This window comes from Pectinophora gossypiella, chromosome 7 (assembly GCF_024362695.1).
Source record: "Pectinophora gossypiella chromosome 7, ilPecGoss1.1, whole genome shotgun sequence".
Taxonomy (NCBI): Eukaryota; Metazoa; Arthropoda; class Insecta; order Lepidoptera; family Gelechiidae; genus Pectinophora; species Pectinophora gossypiella.
Window position 1 is genome coordinate 6,524,459 of NC_065410.1, and position 22,174 is coordinate 6,546,632.

General features: G+C 36.6%; 1 protein-coding gene across 8 annotated transcripts in view; it reads left to right on the top strand.

Moving 5' to 3' along the window:
- The window catches only part of LOC126368555 (protein turtle-like), an 89,011-nt gene that overhangs the window by 1,381 nt on the left and 65,456 nt on the right, over positions 1-22,174 (top strand). The window lies entirely within an intron of this gene.

Consider the following 22,174-nt stretch of genomic DNA (forward strand, 5'->3'; position numbering starts at 1 on the left):
TCATGAAGCGGAAGTCGATATTTTACCTTTTGTATGTTACAATAGGGTAGTTTGCAACTAGTCAAATCAGTTACTTTTTACTAAACGTCAAAACACGAAATGACTACTATAGTATTTGTATGAAAAAGCAACCTGTGACGTAATAGAAAAACATGACAAAATGTCGCACTTATTATTACGTTTTTCTTGATTGATTATAGCGTAAATATAACAAAGAAAATCTTTATTGTCACCTGTCAGAACTGTCTTTATTTAGTAAAATCAGAATTTCATAATTTATCTTTGACCTAGGAAACTACCTAATTGGGTCGTGTACTATGTTCAAGATAAATTATGAAATTATGATTACTAAATAAAGACAGATCTAAAACTAACGAAAAACATTTTCTTTTTTCCATTTTACTTATTTATGAATTTTAATCAAGAAACACGTAATATTTTTTTGTGACGTCACAGTTTGCTTTTTTCATACAAATTCCATTATAATTTCGTGTTTTGACGTTTAGTAAAAAGGGATAAGGTTCGCTCAATTACACGTTTGAATCGTATATAATAATATAATAATAATAATACAATACAATACAAAAATCTTTATTGCACTTCTTGCACGACTCACACACATTACCTACATAATAAAAATTGAATTAAAATTAAAAAAGTCAGCACCGGCGAAATCAGAAATAGTAATAACTAATAACATTAATGAAAAAATATCGATATCTATAGGTAGTATAGGTAGGTACTCGACATGAAATATTAAGTTAAATTATACAATTAATTACATGAGAACTTCATGGTAATTACACGATCGCTCTATTCAGGTAATAATTACTATGATGATAATATGAAACTTGTACAAGACATTATCAACATCAGCATGCAATTGAGATCTAATTAACACGGTATAACACGCCCGTCCATCTTGTCTGGCCCTTGATGGAATTTGATTGATTGTTGTACCTAGATTAGATTGCCGTTGAGTGACTAGGATATTGTCAAGATTACATTCTACATAGTTGAAATGCTAGGTTGAGCTACAGACACCAATCTAGGCTAAAGAAAGTGTTTCATTGCAGTAAAAATGTGGTTTAAATAGTAGTGTAAGCAAGAAGGCATCCGAAGTTACGCGTGGGAGTGACGGCGTATTGTACGAGGTGACTTGCCGTAAGTGCATCGAGCCACGAGGCGTGGGTCGTGATACGTCACGTTATGAAAAGACCCGGCAACACAAAGCTGTGTATTCTCCTGGAAGTAATCCTTTGACGCATAATAACTCCATACAATATCAACACCGACACGAAGATTTAAAATTAAAGCAACAATCTTTGTTATAAGCTTCGGTGGTCGTGTGTAATCATGTTGCCTTTTTATTGATTTTACTCTTTTATAGCCGACGTTTTTCTCTTGGGAAATGTATAGTGTCACTAGTAATCTATTTAGGGCGCGTCCAATCCAATTACTGTTTATTCCAGTAATGAGTCTGTTTCACGCATGCTACAAGTTAGTTTGTAGTTCTTTTACTGAGGAATAACACCTATTCATTGTTAGCTTTATTTTCGAACGGTCACCTTCAGTATGTGACTTCAACATTAAAACTTCATCCTATTGTTGTTTCCTTACAATGTCTTGTCCCCACTTCACTTACTGCAAGATTGTATTATTCGAGTGCAATGAAGTGCTGTGTAGTGGGAAGAAAAGAGATCACGACCCGTCTTACATTTTAACAAAGAAAATTGCAAGATCAAGAATTGTCGTGATCAGTTCTAGTACTTACTTATGATATGATAAAGTCAACTATCATTAGTCACTCCTACAAGCTCACCCAAAAATAAATGAAAAATACGATTGAAAATTAAGAATGCCATTCAGGAGGGAGCTTAAAGGAGCTTGAGACAATTTTAAACGAAAGGGAATTTTATTGAACTGAAAAATTTCGTAAATCGTATCGTTGTATCGTATACTTTTTAGGTGAAAGTGTAAATGAGCATTGTTCGTAACAAGCTATTCCTAACATTCAATATTCACGTTGAAGGAATTCAAAAAAATGCAACATCCAAAAGTTCAATGAAAACAAATGACTCCACGTACAGTACGAGGGCATTTATTTTTACACGTTCATTTTTCCAACGATATTGAAAGAAATCAATGTGTGAGTGGCGGCCGCTCAGTCTATTTCCCATTACGTATTGCTATGTCGACCCTTCAATTTCTGTCCTTTCATTGTGGACCATGCGTAACAGCCACCTGATGAGGTTCAATTTTGTCCTCTTCCTCAATCACGGCCTGAAAATATAGGACTTCCCGCAAAAAAATTGGCAGACGAGGGATGCGGAGCATTCAGCCTTTTGTAATAACGAGGGCGCCCGGCCAGTGATGACGCACCTTCCATTCAGACACACTCCGCTGTGAATCTTTACAGTACACAGACACGTACCTGCTCTTTTTTGATTCATCGTAAACTTTTTGTCACCATCGCAATCTATAGAATATCTTCTAGGAAATTTCTTCTGTACCCTTGACATCATGCTGCGTAATTTGTGGAACTTTGCAGATTCGAACAACAAACAATAAATTCCTTAATTTTATACCTCAATTTAAGATTTACCTTAAGTTGTACTAGACGTGGGAAACCAAATAAGTGGGTTGTGAATAGATCTGTTTATATTTACTGGACTCGTTTACTGAAGTTTTAAATATTGGTTTAGGACTACGACTTTTCTATTTTTAGGCCGGCTAACATATTATAATCCTTACGTTCGAGATTGTTCCTTCATTCAAACTTTGACTTTATGAATGTATAATGTTTATAACATAACATAACATAACAAATACTTTATTGCACAAACAGGAAAAAACAAAATACAAAACAAAAGAGAAATAGAATTAGTACAATAGGCGGCCTTATTGCTAAGTAGCAATCTCTTCCAGGCAACCTTTAAGTATAGGAGATATTGAATATTAGGTAATATAGCGGGATAGTGCAGCATGCGAATACTTGTGCATATAAAAAAAAAAAAAAAAAAAAAATACACTTTTGACTACATAAACTACATAATAATAATACACATAATTATAATTGTTATAATAAATAAATATCACTACTTAAACTACTACATATACTATGGAAAGGGTTTATAATCGTAAGAAGGGGAAGGAATTGGAAAGTTTATCATAATATTAGTTTTAGTTGCGGTTATTAATATTTAAAAATACTTTGATAAACAAATTGCGTTTTTTGTAAACGAAATCTTACTATATTATACCGAAGGTAGTTAATGTCGCTTGAGATTTCTTTCCTAAACAGACCCGTAACGATCATAGCGCATAGCGTAACAGTTCTTTGAGAGTTCTTTCATTAAAGTTAGCTGGAAAATATAGCGGTATTTTCAGTGGAGTTGAAATTTTATTTGGGTCTCACTCACCCCCGCCGCAGCGAGGCAACGATGCGGAGCCAGGTCCTTGTACTTACCACGAGCCGGATTAACATTCACGTCGCGCGCACACCATGTGTGACCGGCCTTAACAAAACGATCTGTTTCTATTATCGACCGCCGGAATACTCCAATCACGTCTATAATCAATTCGGATCGAATTGCGCTAATAAAATTAAACGAAAATAGGTCGCGCGATAATTTCGCACCAGCTTAATTTCAGTCACCGCGTTGAATTAGCAAATGTCAAATTTAGCTCGCTAATATGGTTTCATGCATACTGATTGTTTAATTACAGAAACAAACACACAATTTACGAATTCAACGCGCGTACGTAACTAAGTGAGAATTATTATTTATGCTTATTTTAAGACCGTAATAAGTGTACTTACACCTGAATAAATATGCCTTTAAAACGTATCTTACTTTAAAGGTATTTTCTTTACATACGTAAAGGTAATATAGCGTGACGAAAGCGAGTCGGCAGGATATCGGCTTTCATTACCCATTCTCAAGAAACAAATAAAGGCACCGCCTTCATCCACATAAATACCTCAATGTTGAACTATTTTAGCTGTCTCCTTGTGATTTAACGATCTGCCGGCTTTAATTACTAGCTGCACTTTAAGCTTTGTTTCTCGTCAAGAAAACTCTGGGGTGGGAGAGAAAAATTGACATCATTACGATTGTTCAAAATTTGGGTCCCACGCCGCGGGCGCCCGGCGGCACGTAATAATAACCCGGAGCAGGGAGCCCTTTCGTTAGCCCTGTACTTTTGTCGGGCTCAGGCTCGCATGCTAATGTCTTTAATTTTAAAGGTTCGTGCTATCGATTTTTAGCAGTGCGCCACATAAAGTCACGTAAGGGAAGGGAATGCGGCTTGTAAGCGGCGCGCTGGGTTACGCTACTAAGTATATTGAATTACTTACACTGACATTGCTGGAGAACTATACAATTTTTTATTTATAATTTTCTAGATGGTGTTAATCATTATGTAAAATTTCAATCGCTAGTTAAGGGAATATTTGAATCTTTTTCTAAACACAGTTTTCATAGCAGGTTAAGTAATGGTGGAGCAATTTTATCTTTATAACCCTGTCAAGTGTCGGCATAAATTTAACGCGCTGTGGGTGGTATTTTCGAAATACATAGAGAACTCTCTCTAGGGCGTGCTCATGATAAACAAATAAATTGGGTTTCTTCCCGTATCTAAATTGGGATGACTCTAGGAAAACATGAAAGTGAGGAAACCCAAACATGGCGTACCGCGAATTACTCGGAATACGCACCTCTAGTCTCAACTTTGTTGAGTTAAAATACATCGTGGCCTTATCGTTTAAATGCAGCAACAAATTTCAAGGAATTCCATATCTGTATTCCATTTTTCTTCTGGTTTATTTATTTTGTACGAACAATGTCCACTAAAACCAATACTGCGCACGGAAATGTATCACAGCTTGGTAGGTCACACGTTCGTTATCACGACAGAGGCAGTCTGCAGTGATGAATGCATGTAATAGTCCGCTCTCACAGATGTCTATTGTGGACCAACTGTAAGCTATTTATGCTTGGCTGGCCGGGACGTGCCCCGCCTTCCCGGATTCATGACGCGCAAATCTGTCCGTTTATACAGCCACTGCCCCACTGGACCGCCCGGATTAATTCTACTCGCACTTATACACACGATAAGCTTTGTTTGCGACTAGACGGCCCTTCTTACACGAGCTCCTAGATGTAAGCCCATTAAAACCCATTAGTGGCACCTGAATAGGTTGTCTCATTGTCAGTGTAAGTGTCGTACTAGTTTATATCATAATAAAATCAATAGATTCTAGAATCTTGCTCGCCGGCGGCGGCGTCGATATAAAACTGTGATGTTATAAACTTATGACGTAATAATGTGTGTATCAATCTTGTATGTTTACAAGAGTCTTTCCACTAAATGGAGTTGTGCGTGAAAATAGGATTGAGTGTTGATACATTGTTTTGGTGATCGCGGTTGGGGCAAGGCCGTGGAGTGTTTACTGAAGAGCTGGTGCGGCGCCGGCGTTGCTAATGAGCATCGGTGAAAGTTCGCCGAGCTAACCGCAACCACTGTGCACACTCGAGGGCCCTCGCAACACACACCTCTCGGCGAGAGCCCGGCTCTCGGGCTCTCAGACTCTCAGCTCAACCTACTATTCCGAGAGCTCCATCTCAGTTATTTTGTTTAGCACAAACTTCGTCGTCTTAACTGTTTGAATTCGAACGAAGAACATTTTCAATGAATAGACGTGGACTTTGGTTCTACGAGTTTTGTTTAAGAGTACGTATTAAATCATTTCAAAGGAAATACACTAGGAATAGCAAGAGGCACAAGTCCTCAGTATGCATCGTAGGTATTTGTGCAAGGTATACGCACTATAGAAGCCTAGTAATAACAAGATTTTTATAAACAGTAAACACAGGTTTCACATGGGTAAGCCTTTAGATCTATATACCAAGAGTCTTTGTGAAACTTAAAAAGTATCAAGTCTACGAAGATTTGTAAAGTGAGACTAATCAAAATAGTTGGATACTTAGATTAGAATTTTACGGTCAGTTCGAGCTCACCTAACATAGAATGGGTGTCGAGACAAACCTCTGTGGTTCAACGGCATCATTCAAACCATGTAGTTAGATTAAAAAAGAAAAAATATTTATTCAGCATAACATGCATTAACATTACTCACTTAGAGTAATTAAATTACTTAATAATTATTATACATACTTAATGCCGAAACGGTTTCAGCTCCGCAAATGACACAGCCTAGCTGTAGCTAGACTATGACGCTAATTTTCAGCTGCAAAAAATAAACATATTTTATCAAACACAGTAGCAAAACACAGCATACAATAGGTATAAGTGAACCAAACCGACCTACTTAATAGAATATTAAAAGTTTGAGACCATTCAACCGACTGACCACCATGGATGTACAGTAACCTAGTTACGCAACTAGCAGTTACTAGTACGTTACATACGTACACATAATAACACCTTACGTTCACCTCTAATTTATCGCTGTTATTATAGTACCTACTAGGTTGACCATGTTTCTATAATTTATTTATTTTATTTATTTATTTTGAGGAAGACTTACGGCCATATACATTTTCTAACATAATAACCAGACAATAACTAAAGGCTAATTACAAGTCTCCACCTAATAGTGGCTAAGTTATTTACCCTTTTACAATTATAAAAATCAAGAATTAAGTAAGTAGGTTAAAGCAGGTTAAGTAAGGTATAACATTTGACGTTCTCAAACTAGGGCTAATAAGTCACTTGTGTCTCAAAGAAAGTTTTCGCAATTTTTTGTTGCATCATGGATATTTTAGAACAAAACAAGTCTAGATCGTACTCAGGTGGTAAGCTGTTCGTATCAAGTAGGTATTATGCCTATAGTTAGTTCTCGCAAAAGGTGCCCATAAAATAGGACGTTGCCTCAAACTACGAATATTTGCGCGTAAATGCAATTTAGACAAAAGTTCCGGACAATCAATAGAACCATTGGCTATGTTCATTAGAAGTGCTATGTCGGTGACCTTTCGTCTTAGTACTAGCGATAGGAAATGATATCTCTTGCAGCGTTCCAGATAGCCAGATGTATAGACTTGTGCCTTAAAGTCCAGATAACGCATAAACCGTTTCTGAATATTTTCAACTCGGTTTATATAGGTTTCATATTGTGGATTCCAAACCTGTGATGCGTACTCAAGAATACTACGTACAAAAGCACAATAAATAATAACCAGGTCCTTACTTCTAAAACGAACCTTCAATTGAAACTATCAATTCATTTTAAAAAAATAATTGCAATTTGACATTAGCGCATATAATAGTAAGTGCGCAATGCACACAAATGTCAAAAAGTAATATTGCTTATTCAGATGAATTGATTTGATGTGGCCTCCTTAACCCCCTGCACTACAATAACGTAAAAATTGCATACAAAGTTCAGTGTTTTTCCAAGATAGTCATGTACCTACAGGGAGACGCGTTTCGGTCACTTCTTTCTTTCATACTAAGTAAGAATAATTTGTACGATTAGCGTTTGTAGGTACATTTAAGTATACGCTAATATAGTAGACTTGATGTTCCCCCAATTGATGGAATATCTGTATAAATTTATTCAAACGATTTATCTCTGTCGTTCGTGTAATTTATGAGGATATCACGAATGGGACGGCGATCCAACGAGAATGCATAAAGGATTTTTCTGGAAACTATGAAGAAAATGCAGCGGTGTTTGTATCCAATTTTCCAAAGTCATAATTTATTTATCTTAAGACATATGTCATTGTTGGCTAGTTGCCTACAAATTGACTTATGGAGAGACAACTAATGTGGAGTTAATTAGTGGTTAGCACTGTAAATTAGGTAGTTATAAATCCATATACTAATAATTATAAATGGGAAAGTGTTTTTGAGTTTGTCTGTTTGTTTTTCCGTCTTTTACGGGAAAACGGAGCGACGAATGGACGTGATTTTTTTTAAGTGGAGATAGTTGACATAGACCAAATTTTGTCTCTTTCTAATCCCCCACTTCATTAAAATGGGGGGTGGAAATTTGTGTGGAGCATCCCGCAATTTTCAAGCTAGAAAGCTTAAAATTGGTATGCGGACTATTTGTGACCAACAAAAAAATCGTACATTTATTTTTGTGGAAATCTGCCCCCAACCCCTTCAAAGAGGGGGTAAAACCTTATATGGGATTTTTGCAGTTTTCAAGGTGGGAAGCTAAATTTGGTATATTAGGAAAGGGGAACCGTGTTACCCCGAATTTAACGCGAGCGAAGCCGTGGGCAAAAGCTAGTGGATTCATATTTTACTGTGGATATAAACCACATAATCCACCAACCTACTAAACCATAACTTACACCGTAATCTCAGCAGTGCCACGAACACAAGCTCCTCTAATTAAAGCGATAACACCTCAGCATGAGATAATTGTATACATACTACAAAGTATATGTATACAGTATATACGTATATGTTCAAACATCTTACATAATTGTAGTTGACGGTTGGAGAGCCGCCGGACGGGACAAACCTGATGGGCAAGGTTCGACGCACCGCACTTGTCTCTCGATCGCGTTTTATCTCCGCGACTTCAAGTTCATATCGCTACTGTGACCTTGAATAGGCCTGTAACACTTGCTGGGGAGGCAGAGGTGCGAATCGCGAAAGAATACCAAGCAGTTTTTGATGTTTGGGGTTCAATGCACTTTTACAATCTGACAATAGTTTACTCATTATCTCATACCTCACATGTTTGATAAACGATATAATAATAATATCATTTTATTTTTCCCTATGATAATACTTGTCGTCATACGCATGGGAGGATTTTTTTATATACCTACCATATATTGCTATGCTTTTTAATAATACTTATTTTTCTTTTTCTCACGCATTCAAAAGCATTATCGAAAGTGACAATTTAAAAATAAAACTAAGCAAGCGAAATAAAAGAGTAACGGTACTGATGCTTTGAGTAAAATAGCGTGCGTGTCGGATACTATTTGTTACTGGCAACTCTAGCAAGTGTTGAGTAGAATAACAATGCAAGTCGATAATTACTCACTATTGTTTCTATTTTCTTTTACGGCGCTAATAGGTTTTACAACATTTTTGTCTCAAGAACTTGGGTCAATTTATATTGTTCAGCACTTCCTGTGGTTTACAACAGTAGTCATTTTTTATGGTTCACACCCTAATCGTCCTGCCATATGTTTCCCGCAGGTTCTAACAAGCCATCTGTCGCTGTACACCTGCCTCTATAATTCATTATACAGACTCTCTTTCATTGAACATTTTCTTTAATTAATTTGACTGCTTTGATAGTTCCACTGTGTAAAGAAGTCTACTTCAAACGAACCGAGGAAAGGAGCCAGGGCTGTAATTGGAAACTTTAATGCTCCTCAGTGAATCTTTGGCGCCACCAATGTTTTGAGTTTGATTATTTATACAATAATACATTCTGCGTCTCTTTTGCTTTACTAGCTTCTGAGCTTAGAAGTTTTGTATTTGTGAGAAAAAGCTAGATTTTTTTCCACATTTTGTATGTATGTTAGATTCTCAGATAAAATCAGCTCTGTTTGTAGGTTTCCTCACGTTCCAGTGGTTTGGTATCGCCGCCCCCTAGTCGCTCCTCCCTGTGGTACGGTGCGGTGCGCGGCTCGCGCGGTGTTTGTTCGCGCGCTGTTTGCACTCAATAAGCCGCTGCAAACAGCCCCGTGCCGCCCGCCGCCGACTTATTCCTTCCCCGTACTATCACACCCCACTATTTTCTTCCGACATTTATTTATTTTTTTCCTTTTCCTATTTCCTGACCTGTGATTTTCTCTTTGGTTTTTACTTTATTCAATCCGCAATATGACGAAAAATAGCAACAATATTTCTCTTCCAAAAGTTATATGAAAAAGCTCTCCAGAACAGCGAAGTTCAGTGCTTACCTGACACGTTATACGTCTGAAGTCCGTATACGATGATTTTCATTTGAGCAAACGACACTTGTGTCAAGATTGATGTGGTTGCGTGTCGGTAGATACGAGGCGAGCCAAAAACGAGGAGTAACCGGAAGAGTGCCCTCACCTAAAGAAACACATATCTCTGTTGATGGATGACCTACCCGCTCCTCGGCATATATGTCTCCCTGTCGCACAGCACGGAATGGAAATCTGTTTGCTTGTTTTGTTTGTTGGTATGTGATAAATTCAAACGCTTCCGAGTCAGTTGGCTTTCACTCAGTGGGGAGGTTAACATGAAGAAATGTTACACTTGAATGTGTTTGCTCCTTTTGTCTGTTTGGCATCCGTTTTATGCTTGGTTACTTTTCGATTACCTTGCCTAATAATGTAAATGACGAGTGCAGTCATTCCAATGTAACATGATTTGGCATATAAGTAGACAAATTGAAACGGCTAGTGCAGCAAATACTTGATCACTGAATTCCTCAATAGGAGACGCTCGTGTTCGAAACTCGATGCGTTTATTCATCGCCGTCGAGTCCGTGATCCGCTCGAGCTGCGATCCTATCCGATGTTGCCACTTTCAGTCGAAGACGAAAGCTTCGTGTTTCCAATTTTTCTATCCGACGAACCAAATACCGGATGTTGTTTTGTGTATTATGTTATTAAGTTGTCAGTTTTGTTTTATTCTTTTTCGTTTACATTGTTGTTATATATCTTTTCATAAGATAAAATCTGTATGTTAAACTATAAAATGGTTTCTTCGATAAATAATTTATGAAACTGTAGTAGGTACTTAGGTAACAAAGTTGTTCACACAGAGCTTGTCTGCAATGGGTAGCGATCTGGGTTCTTGGATGTTTTGAGCGATGGATTCGTTTCGTCCATACGCGAGTGCGCGTGCCCAGGCCACGAGGTATAGATTGAGCGCGGGATTGCGTCGCAGGCGCACTGGCGCTGCGGCCGTGACTCCGAGCCGGTTTAACGGCTCTACTGTACGGTCCACCATGCATAACACGCCGGTTTAATTTGTTTAATCATGACAAACATTCTCTGCTTTTACTGATCGCTTATGTGTTTACTTTATTAAACTTCACACATCATCATACGTCTAATGTGCAACTGCTTCTACGCTAAATTCATGCTAGCAAGACGTGGTCAAGTTAAATAAATTATCTCAATAATTATACCTACAAGTGACAATTACTTACTTATTTATTTATTTTATTTAAGGAAAACCAACAGTTATAAAAAAACAAACTAAACTAACTTACAACAAGTAAGCAAAGAAATTAGTAAAAGTATGTTAATACATACATACACAAACGTGCGCAATCATCATCGCTTTAAATATAATTAAAATATCAAGTTTACGGTGCATCTGCCTGGGATCTAAAAATTCTAAGTTTTCTTTTCGCTCGTGAGTATGTGAAGAAAAACAAGAGTGTCTTTAAAAGGTAATTTTCTGTCTCTACTCGGTAAAGATAGAGCAGACTATCATTACACCAAGCAACAAAGGGCATCTCAAGCAGAGTTGTAATTTTATTAATATTCCGCAAACAAGGATAAGAAGACAACGAAGGAAACTTTTTTATTGCGATAACAATATGGGCCCGATAAGTTGCGGTGTTGTGCCGAGCGGGAGTTTTCTCATATCGCCCGGTTCCGGTTATTCTGCAAGTTGCTCGTGCCACCGCTAAACTTGACTTAATTAACTCAACCAGAGTTGCTACCTCGCCAACTGATAAACTATTATTACCCGCTACTGGGAATATAACTCAATAAACTTCGCACTACTCACTAACGCGATAATTGAATACCAGATTTTATTTGTTTCCACGAAATATTTTATACATTTTTAATTGAAGTTATTGGGCTATTGATGTAGTGGAAGCCGTGGCAGCCCAGTTGGTAGAACGTTTGCCTCTCACTATCGGGTCGCGGGTTCGAATCCAGCACATGCCTAAACCAATGATTGTCGATTTTGTTTTCGAATTCATGTTTGGATCATAAATGATTATCACATGCTCAGCGGTGAAAGAAAACTTCGTGAGGAAACCCACATTTCCGAGAAACGCATTTTCGGTGGTATGTGATAGGTCACATACCTGTATTGGGCTGGTTTTTTTTTCGCGGGTTGGACGGTCAGACAGGCAGTCGCGTCTGTAAAAAACCGATATGTCAAAGGTTTCATGGTCAGGAATTGATGTTATCGGGCTTCATTATTTGCTACACGGGTATTAAAACGCAAACAAATTGCCACAATATCTAATGATTCATTTTCAATAGAATTATTAATTACATACTTTACCGAGAATATCACACAAGGGAAATATTACGTACTTATAGTAATACCTACAGAAAGGTTGCGAAGTATTTACTACGTACAATTTATGCGTTTCCGACATTTAAAAGTATGTAATGCATCATAATTTACTTTACCATCGTCATACACTCGCCTAGGGTCTGCTCAATAAACAATGAGTTTTTACTCATACTAATAATAAACCAATCTAAGTATTTATATGTACCTATGTTCTTAAGGATAGTACCTATGTTTTTAAAACCATTGTTTTATTTTCGAAGACAAACAACTTGTCTCACAACTTACAAACAACAGTATAAGACATGTAATTATTAAGTTTCAGTTACCCTATTGGGAAAAACAAACCGCCGGGAAACTTTAGGATTTTATACGCTGGTAGGAACGCGATAATGGTAGCTGGTATTTTTGTCACAGTTGTAATAGGTTGACAAACAATCGTCTTAGATGTATCAATTGGCGCTTATTTTACAACTTAAAAAAGGAATACTCACATAATTACCAATTCTTCTTCTCCTCTCATGTGGGTTGTGAAGCCAATTGTTTGGTTGAGTAACAATTACAATGGCTAGTAGAAGATAGAGATAACATGCGTGATACGTCAATATAATACTTACAAAATACAAGTTTTAATTGTATATATCAGAATTTCGATCGCAATATCTGCTTTTTATTGTTTATTTTGAACAGTTCGTATGTCTGTGTATGAGCGATGATTGACATTAGATATTGACCTTATCTACTCTGCGATAATTTACAAACAAAAATTTCTAACAGCGCGAACGAATTTGAAGAATCAAAACAAAATACGACGTCGTTGGGTTGATAACAGCGTATAAATTGCAAAGTGATAAACTCCACTAAAGTATTAAGACTCGTGTCAGTCAATCTAGACCATTCATGGTAAATTTACCATTTACCATTCATGGTAAATAATCACAACTGATTATTTTAAACAGTAGATAGTATAGAACCCACAAAGCCAGCACTATCATATAAGTCAGAGCCAGCGGGGTTCGTGATCACGAGGTGAATCTATGAGCAAAGTTGCGCGGACCCTTCGTAATGAACGCGGATTTATATCCACTAACCTACCGTTATTACTTTGTTGTAGGATATTTATTTATTTATTTATAAAAAGGTACACCAACAGTTTATATAATAAAACATATACACATATATATGCACATATTATTTAAAACATTTTTGAGTCGAATAAAAATAAATATTTTCATGGTAAGCGCATCACTGATCAGACAACCGAATTTTAAAAAGTCAGTGAGTCTGAATAATATTTTAATATACTTAAAAATATTGTGCTTTTTGAACAGAGGACCACCTCCGCTGGGTAGGATCAGCTAGTCAATAATTTATTTCTTATAATTTACACGGTATAAGTGTAGGTATTTTTATAACCTATGAATAATAATGAATGTATAAACGATTTACGTAGTTCGTATTAAATATAATGATAATATTAATTAGCGACAATCAGTTCATTTGAAACGAAAAACACAGGAAACAAACATATTATCAGCAAATATGTATAATCATAATATTTATCGGGAAACCGAAAAAACTTATTTAATTACACCACGTACACAGAGGTGAAGGTAAACGAGGCCACAAAAAGTCCGATAACACGGCGATATGGAAGGCGAGTTATCCGAAAAGCAATCAAACAAATTAAGGCCCTTGTAGGCTCTACAAAAAGCCACCCACTTGTCACTACGGCGAACACGAAAGCCCGGGCGAAAATATCAACGTGAAAAAATAAATTATAGACGAGAACACGCAACAAACGAACCAACCCATACAAAGCGGGTTCACTAAATTAGCACGAATCCTTTAGCTTTTCATAAACATAACACCATATAAGTGTGCCGTAAAGAGCTTGTTCTACAACATTAACGAAATGTATTAAATTATTCGTAATTTGACTTCAATTGGAATCCAACCCAAGTCGACGTGAAGTGCAAACCACACATTTATACACTGGCATAGCAAAATCATTATTATAAACTGCATTTAATTTATTATGCAAAACAATGCAGGCACTGTTGTTTGATTAGATTATTTATTGTTTGCAATATTTTCCTAAATTCCCATCATTCAGTTATGTATGTAGACTGTACTTGATCTAAGATAGAAATTCATAATGATTGCTAATGATCAGACGTAGCTTGTAACAGCGCAGTGAGTCCCGTTTCTACGGGACATGTCCCGTTTTAAATCAAGTCCTGTAAGCCCTTTTCTTGCTACTTCCAGTCGACAAGAAGATTCCGACAGCTAATGCTGGGACGTGCTTACATTTCGCATTTTAATATTCAGTGTCTTTTAAATTCTACTCAACTGAGGCACTTACCTTGCTGGAAAATACTGCACATTTAAAAAAATGGCGCGCTCGAGGCAATTGTTCCGCATTTTAGTTTGATGTCATAAAAGCCCTGTAATAGACCCAGCTTCGACTCCAGGTCACGCAAATAGGTTAATAGCTACCAAAAAGGCTGAATAAAGGAAGTAAGTATAATCAAAGAAAAATATAGCGAGCAGTCTTTTGAGTGTTCGCGATGAACGGCGAGGTGCGCGCCGCCTCGGACGGAAGTGCCGCTTCAGACCAACAAATTAAAAGAGAATTAGCTTTTAATAGCCCTACTGGAAAATATATTAATGGGACAACATGACTCTGGTGGCGGTTTGTTGTAAGTAAACAAAATTGAAGGGGGTACTGGGGTGTTGTGTTGAAATCACGTCACGTTCCGAACTTCCGACTCTCGGCTGCAATAAACTGAATTTACATTAAGCCTTATTTAAGGGTTGCAAATTGTTACAAGCGAGAAAGTAAACAACTCAACTGTGTGTCATAATGCGGGCTTTATTACATTAAACAGTAAGTCTGTCAAGCTAATTGAATAACTTTTCATGCATTAAGTACGCAGCAGCGCGTCGAACTATATTCCAGTAAGCTTGGCTTTCAGTTCAACTATTGAAACAGTATAACGACTGAATTAACTCTCTAAGAACTCGATACTGAATAAATAGGACGTTGAATCCGATTTCGCTTCCATCGACCATTGGCAAATGAATTAAAGTGAGAAGTTAAGTAGCTCTTAGCCACTAAGTTCGTTATCTCAAGATATCTCTCTGTTTCTCATCCATATAACAATGCTTTTCAATTATGAGTAAAAGTATCTTGAAGTCCGTATCTTTTCCGATCTCAAGTATTTATTAAGAGTTCCTGTATAAATTCTACATTTTATTCTACGTAAGTAATTTACATTACAAACAGTTGTAGGTAGTACCTCTTTGGTAGTAATAATAAAAGTTGTATCTAACTTTTTTACACGACTGCGGCGAAGGAAAAGGGAGGGTTATTTATGTGTTTGACCGCTATGTATGTATGTAGGCACGTCTGTTCCAACCTAACTTTTAAACCACCTGTCAGAATTTAACAAATAAGGTGCCACAAGAAGCGTCTTGATTATGCGATGGTTACAGGCTATGTGACGTCACACTAAATTTATTTACCCGTGGTCTTATACCGTGGTAAGCAAACTTTTAGGAGAAATAGGCATACAACCACGGCTATCTTATAAACGTCACTATTCGGAAGAATTTCAGAGAAAATCACTTTTTCTTGTTTCATACTTTTGAGAGCGTCATTTTTCCGTAGTCGGGTTTTAGTTTTTAACACTTTCAAGGACAGAACGTCTAATGACGTTCCGATTCCAAGTTGTCATACTCTCATACTACCTATTATGAACCACCAATGACCCATGGTCTCTGTCCGTGAAAGGGTTAAACTAATATTTTTCTAAATAAGTAATAGTTACAATCTCTGCAGGTTTGAATCAACTGATTGTCCGAAAAAAGTAAGATGATTCCGTGCTTCGGAGGGCACGTTAAGCCGTTGGTCCCGGCTATTAGCCGTAAAAAACACCTCCACCAACCCGCAGTGGAGCAGCGTGGTGGAGTATGCTCTATACCCCCTCCGGTTGATTGAGGGGAGGCCTGTGCGCAGCAGTGGGACGTATATAAGCTGTTTATGTTATGTTACTTACATTCAGCACCACATAAATCCTCTCGCAACCCAGCTGACTAACAAGGAGACGACAAGGTCGCGGCTTAAAAGACACCAGATCCTGCAATTGTGCAAAAGAGGATTGGCTTCTAATAAGGAGTGTTGAGATTGATGAATCCAAATGCTCCTCACCCGACTGATGATATGAAGGAACAGACCTGCTTATGGTCTTCGGACCGATTGCAAGTCACAAAATAAGAAAAAAAAAAGTTACTTACAACCTCTCTTTTGATATAGTCCCATGAATCTAATAATATCTAAATTATAAAATAACGAACCCTAACAGCCCTAAGAATATCTAGGGCGTAATTGCTCTACGTCACGACTAGTCACTATAAATATAAAATAGTTTAATGACAAATCGGCATGGCATTGCGGCAAAAGGGAACGAGGTTAGAAAGTCAATACTACATTACATTACATTTTCGTATGGTGCTCGTTGTTACAACACGAAGCCTGTACCGTCATTATCTGCATTACAGTTATTCATGTCGCAACGTCTTCCATCACACTGGATATTAGTTTACCGTAGGTTACTGTCAAAACTAATTTCAAATGCAAGTGGATTTAAGCACCTTGCCAACAATCTTTGGCCAACAATAGATTACTTTTTAGATCTAAGTATACATACGGTGTGTAAGGAGGCTGATTTAGCTCATTATTCCGAGTTAATATCAAGTGGAATTTTCGATCGCAAAAGTATAGAATAGAAAATAATTTAAAAAAAAAACTAAAAAATAATCATGAATTTTGCGACGGAAAATTCCACTTGATATTAACTCAGAATCATCCCCCTCAGTATTCGTTACGGTGTCACTAACACCCTGTATACCCATAATACAATAAGCCTATAAAGAGACAAATTAATCCCTAATGGGAAGAGCAGAGTTACAAGTACTTAATCTAAAGACATAAATAAGAAATTAATAAATTAAGACATGTGCAGCCACTTATGATTTGATACGAAGTTATAAGATCTACTGCCCGAAACAACAAAATTCAGTTATTATAAAATATTTGATTTAAGTACTTACTTAAAACTTTTTCATTTTATTTTTACTTTATTGACTTTGTATTCATGTTTGGATCACAGAATTAATATCTCGTGGATTTAAAAAATTCGCACATATATAAACTCACGCCTATTCCTCACCGGGGTAAGCAGAGACTATGGAATTCCATTTGCTTCGATCCTGACACACTTCTCTTGCTTCCTCCACATTCATCAATCGTTTCATACTCTCACCCCGGTTCAGAGTAGATCGTACTAAACATTTCCTAGGGACATCTCTAATTTGGTCAATGTATGCCCTTCAAGGTCTTCATTAGCCAGCCCTATCACCAACCTTCGCTGAAGCGCTTTAAGGATTTGTGCCCGGTTAATGGTAATAACCTCGCTCATTGTTACATGACACTTATACATAGCTGGCCAGGGATTAGATGTATAAACTATACTCCTCTTTCTATTCATTATCAGATACAGGCGTGGTGTTATGTTACTTATATACAGGATGTCAGTGACATCGTAATTAATACTAAGGGTGATGATTCAGACTATGATACTGAGTTTATATGAAGTGAAATTTCCCGTCACAAAATTCATGTTTATTTTTTTGTGTTTTTCAAATTATTTAAAATTCCACTTGATATTAACTCGGAATAATGAGATGAATCATCCCCCTCAGTATTCGTTACGACGTCACTTATACCCCCTATGTTAGTGACACCGTAACGAATTCTGAGGCGGATGACTAATACCATAATTCTGAGATAATATCAAGTAGAATTTTCCATCGGAAAATTCACGAAAATTCTAGTGTTTTTTTTAAATTATTTTTAGTTTCATACTTTTGCGATTCAAAACTCAGAATTCACTTGATATCAACCCAGAATCATGGTCTGAATCATCCCTCAATGTTTTCGTTACGATGTCACTAACACTCTGTATGTTAACTTTTAAAAACTTTGCTCTTACAATACAGTTACTTATCGTATTAGCATAAATAAAAGAGATTCCATCTTGTTATTTCTGATTTAAATTCAGTCCTTTTGCCGTATTACGAGGATATTGACTTATAGAAACAGGTTATTAAACAGTTATATCTACTTATTATCAAAATAAATGCTTTAAAAATGTTCGTAACGTAAGTTCACAATATCTCTCGTCAATAAGTAGGTATTTATAAATAACATTTACTTATAGCACAAAATAAACAGATAGCAAAATACCTACGTATGATAATAGGAAAACAAATTATATTAACATTAGCTCTTATCGTCGCTTCATAGAGTTTTGAAAACAATGAAAACGCACCAGATACGCTAATCCAAGTAAAAAATTATAGTCTCAGTGTAAAATGGCTCTTACGAGGTTTTCGCTATAAGGCGACGTTACACCCACATATTGTATTGCTCATTTTAACCTAGCTGTTTCCTTCTTTACTGATAACAGTAAGGAAGGATATCCATAAGGATATCCGTATTCCGAAACAACCCATATCATCAATACTAACGCATGAGGAATAAATAAACTTTATTCTTACGAGACGCGTAAGGAATTACCCACAACGATCTATGCGTAAAATTGCGATCGCACAGCACCGTCGAGCGTATAATATTAGGTAGGGCAAGTTCTGATTAAACCGTAAAAGAGATTGGTTCTTGGCTGAGTGCTTTATCGCGGCGTTATGTCGGCAATTTGGTGTCGTAGCCGAGCACCCTCCGCGACACGACCGGGATTCACGGGAAACTTACGTATTATGCCAGGGAAAAGTTAATATATTTCTGTCGATGGGAAATCGTGATCTGAGTCGAAATATGAAGCGGTGAATCTTTGGTTGCTAAGTGAGGTCCTAATCCAATATTGCGTTGTCAAGCTAAACTAAGCCGCGCTACTGACTCTATATTAACTTTATGCCACTAACTCATCTGAGAGTATTCCCAGTAACAAATATGAGCTTCCTTTTTATGCCGTCCATCCTGTGTGACTAGTATATTATTAAGATGCGACGTAGTTGGCGCTTGCAGTAAAAACAGGCCAGATAAAACAGGTGGTACTGAAATATAGCTCCGCATTGGCGACCGCGCCTGCAGCTGCCGGCCTGCGCTTTACTAACGCCGCAGACACATCTACTTCATAAAGCCTTGTCAATTATATGCATAATACTATGGAAAAATAATTTAGGCTTTTTTTAAGAACGTTTAGGGCCCTGTGCCGAGGTTTTTCTTGCAGCTACTTTTCCTCGACTTTACAGATTGTCTCAGAAGCTGCAGTAGTTTTAGGACGTCCGTTATGTAAGAATTGACTAGGTTACCTATTAAATAAAGATATTTTTAAATTTGAATTTGAACATAAGTACAGACGGGCAGATACATAAAACGTTAGAGACAACACTTTTTTAATATATTTATTTCACCCTTTCAATTCCGCAAGGGAAAATTGATTTAAGTATATCATTTGCTAATGATATGAATGAGATGATTATTCACTAGTTTATATGTTTATAATATACATAAAAATGGCAACGACCATCATCCATAAAAAACCTATTGAATGCAAAAACCGTGACGCGTGCGACATGGTAAATTAACTTCAGAACGTTGTCGAGTGCAAGATTCGCGAAATGTTGACCGAAAGCGAATGTTGATGTCTCGGTTCACCGGCTCTCTGTCCTGTTTTGCTTTCGTTGGTCCAATGTGAACGTGACTTTAACTTAACTGGTTTTTCAGGTACAGGTATATAAAATTATGCGAAATAATATAACACTGGCAAACGACTGCGATCTTAGTCTCTTGAAAATTCGCTTACAGCCAATGTTTTTTTCCAGTGTGTTTTTACCTGTGATGATGAATAAGGTAAAGATTAGTAGGTATAAGTATAAAAAATATGTAAGTACATCTTAGGGAATAAAATCAATCAATCATCATTTAATTGCGGAAAACATTGGTTCTTAAAATAATAAAATAGTACCTAAATGTTAAACCACAGTTAGGCATGCAAATAATTATTCATAATTATAACAACAATAATTTAAAAAAGTTAATCAAAATGTATTCTATTAACTATTTATCAGTAGAAATGTGTGTACTTAACTGAAATAATAATAATTTAAAAAAGTAAACAATTAAAATAAAACTTATTGAGTCCATAAATTTATATAATAATAATCAAAATGTTTAATAATTGTCAGTAAATTGTGTATAAATTTATTTATTGTAAATTGTGTATAAATAGTCTAGTAATTACGATATAAATTAATCTCTATAAAATATTTTTTCTATACATATATAAGCAGACATTATACAGCATAATTCACTTCAAAAATTACTAGTTAATTTATTATCTCAATCTCAAAGTTGACGATATTTTTGTTCAAAGTGATTAAACTTGATAATAATACGTATTTAACTCTGCATTATAGAGGTAATCAAGAATACAATACATGCAGGCTCGCGACGATGCATTTCATTTCACAATTATCGATTCGTCGAATTATTCGTTGCAAAATATATTTCATTTCATGTCAATAAACAAGGAATATTATTAATGGAAAATGGAATATTAATCGTACAATTTTGTTATAATTGAGTCATGAGTCTACATGCGAAATTATTAAATAAATAACAGCTCTTTTTAACCGACTTCAAAGCAAACAATTTGACCCTTGTGTAATATTGTTGGAATTGCAAAATATTCGGTTATGTTAGTCTATGTCGGCTTCTAAACACGTAACTTTTGCCTTTCATAGGTGTATGATTGTCCACGCATTTGTCAGAAACTACAAATAATATTGCATTTTTTTTGGATTAAGTATCATTCAACTTAGGGAATAGGCAAGTCTCATCAAAATCGGCTTAGTACCTAGTTTTAAAGTTACGGTCAAAAAACAATGAACTCGTTGATGTCTTTTGTATGAAAGAAGCTATTATGGGTGTTAGTAGGCAACATGAAGCCGTTAGAGGTCATTTAATAGTATGTAAGTATTGCAAACAGCCTCCGTGGTCTAGTAACAGCCTCCGTGGTCTAGTAACAGCCTCCGTGGTCTAGTGGTTAGAGCGTTAGGCTCACGATCTGGAGGTCCGGGTTTGATTCCCGATGGGGACATTGTCGAAATCACTTTGTGAGACTGTCCTTTGTTTGGTAAGGACTTTTCAGGCTTGAATCACCTGATTGTCCAAAAAGTAAGATGATTCCGTGCTTCGGAGGGCACGTTAAGTCGTTGGTCCCAGCTATTAGCCGTAAAAACACCTCTACCAACCCGCAGTGGAGCAGCGTGGTGGAGTATGCTCCATACCCCCTCCGGTTGATTGAGGGGAGGCCTGTGCCCAGCAGTGGGACGTATATAGGCAGTTTATGTTAAGTATTGCAAACATATTTTTTTATTGGATTAAGCATAATTTCACTTAGGGCATAGTGACAGTTTTATCCAAATGGGTGTAGTAGTTAGTAGTAATCAAAAAACTTACTTTTTAGACAGATTTTTTAAAGTCGGTTTAATTTTTTATCACTTTTTAATTCCGCCGTAAACAGTTTTATTTTGATAATATTTTATGGAGGAAAGTGAAACTTTCCATGTCTGTTTGGGACGAAGACGTCAAATACTCCATTATACTTAACATCACCCCAGATACGTTCCGTACTCTGTCGTATTATCTAATTAGCAATCTTAAAACAGTTACTATCCAGCACTATTTATCACTGTGAATACATATCAGTCTAGTTGTGGCTCCAACTGCATCAATTTATTTATATATCATCATCCCCCTAGCATTATCCCGTTTTTCACAGGATCCGCTTACCTAACTTGAAGATTGCGACTGCCTGTCTGACCTTCCAACCAGCGA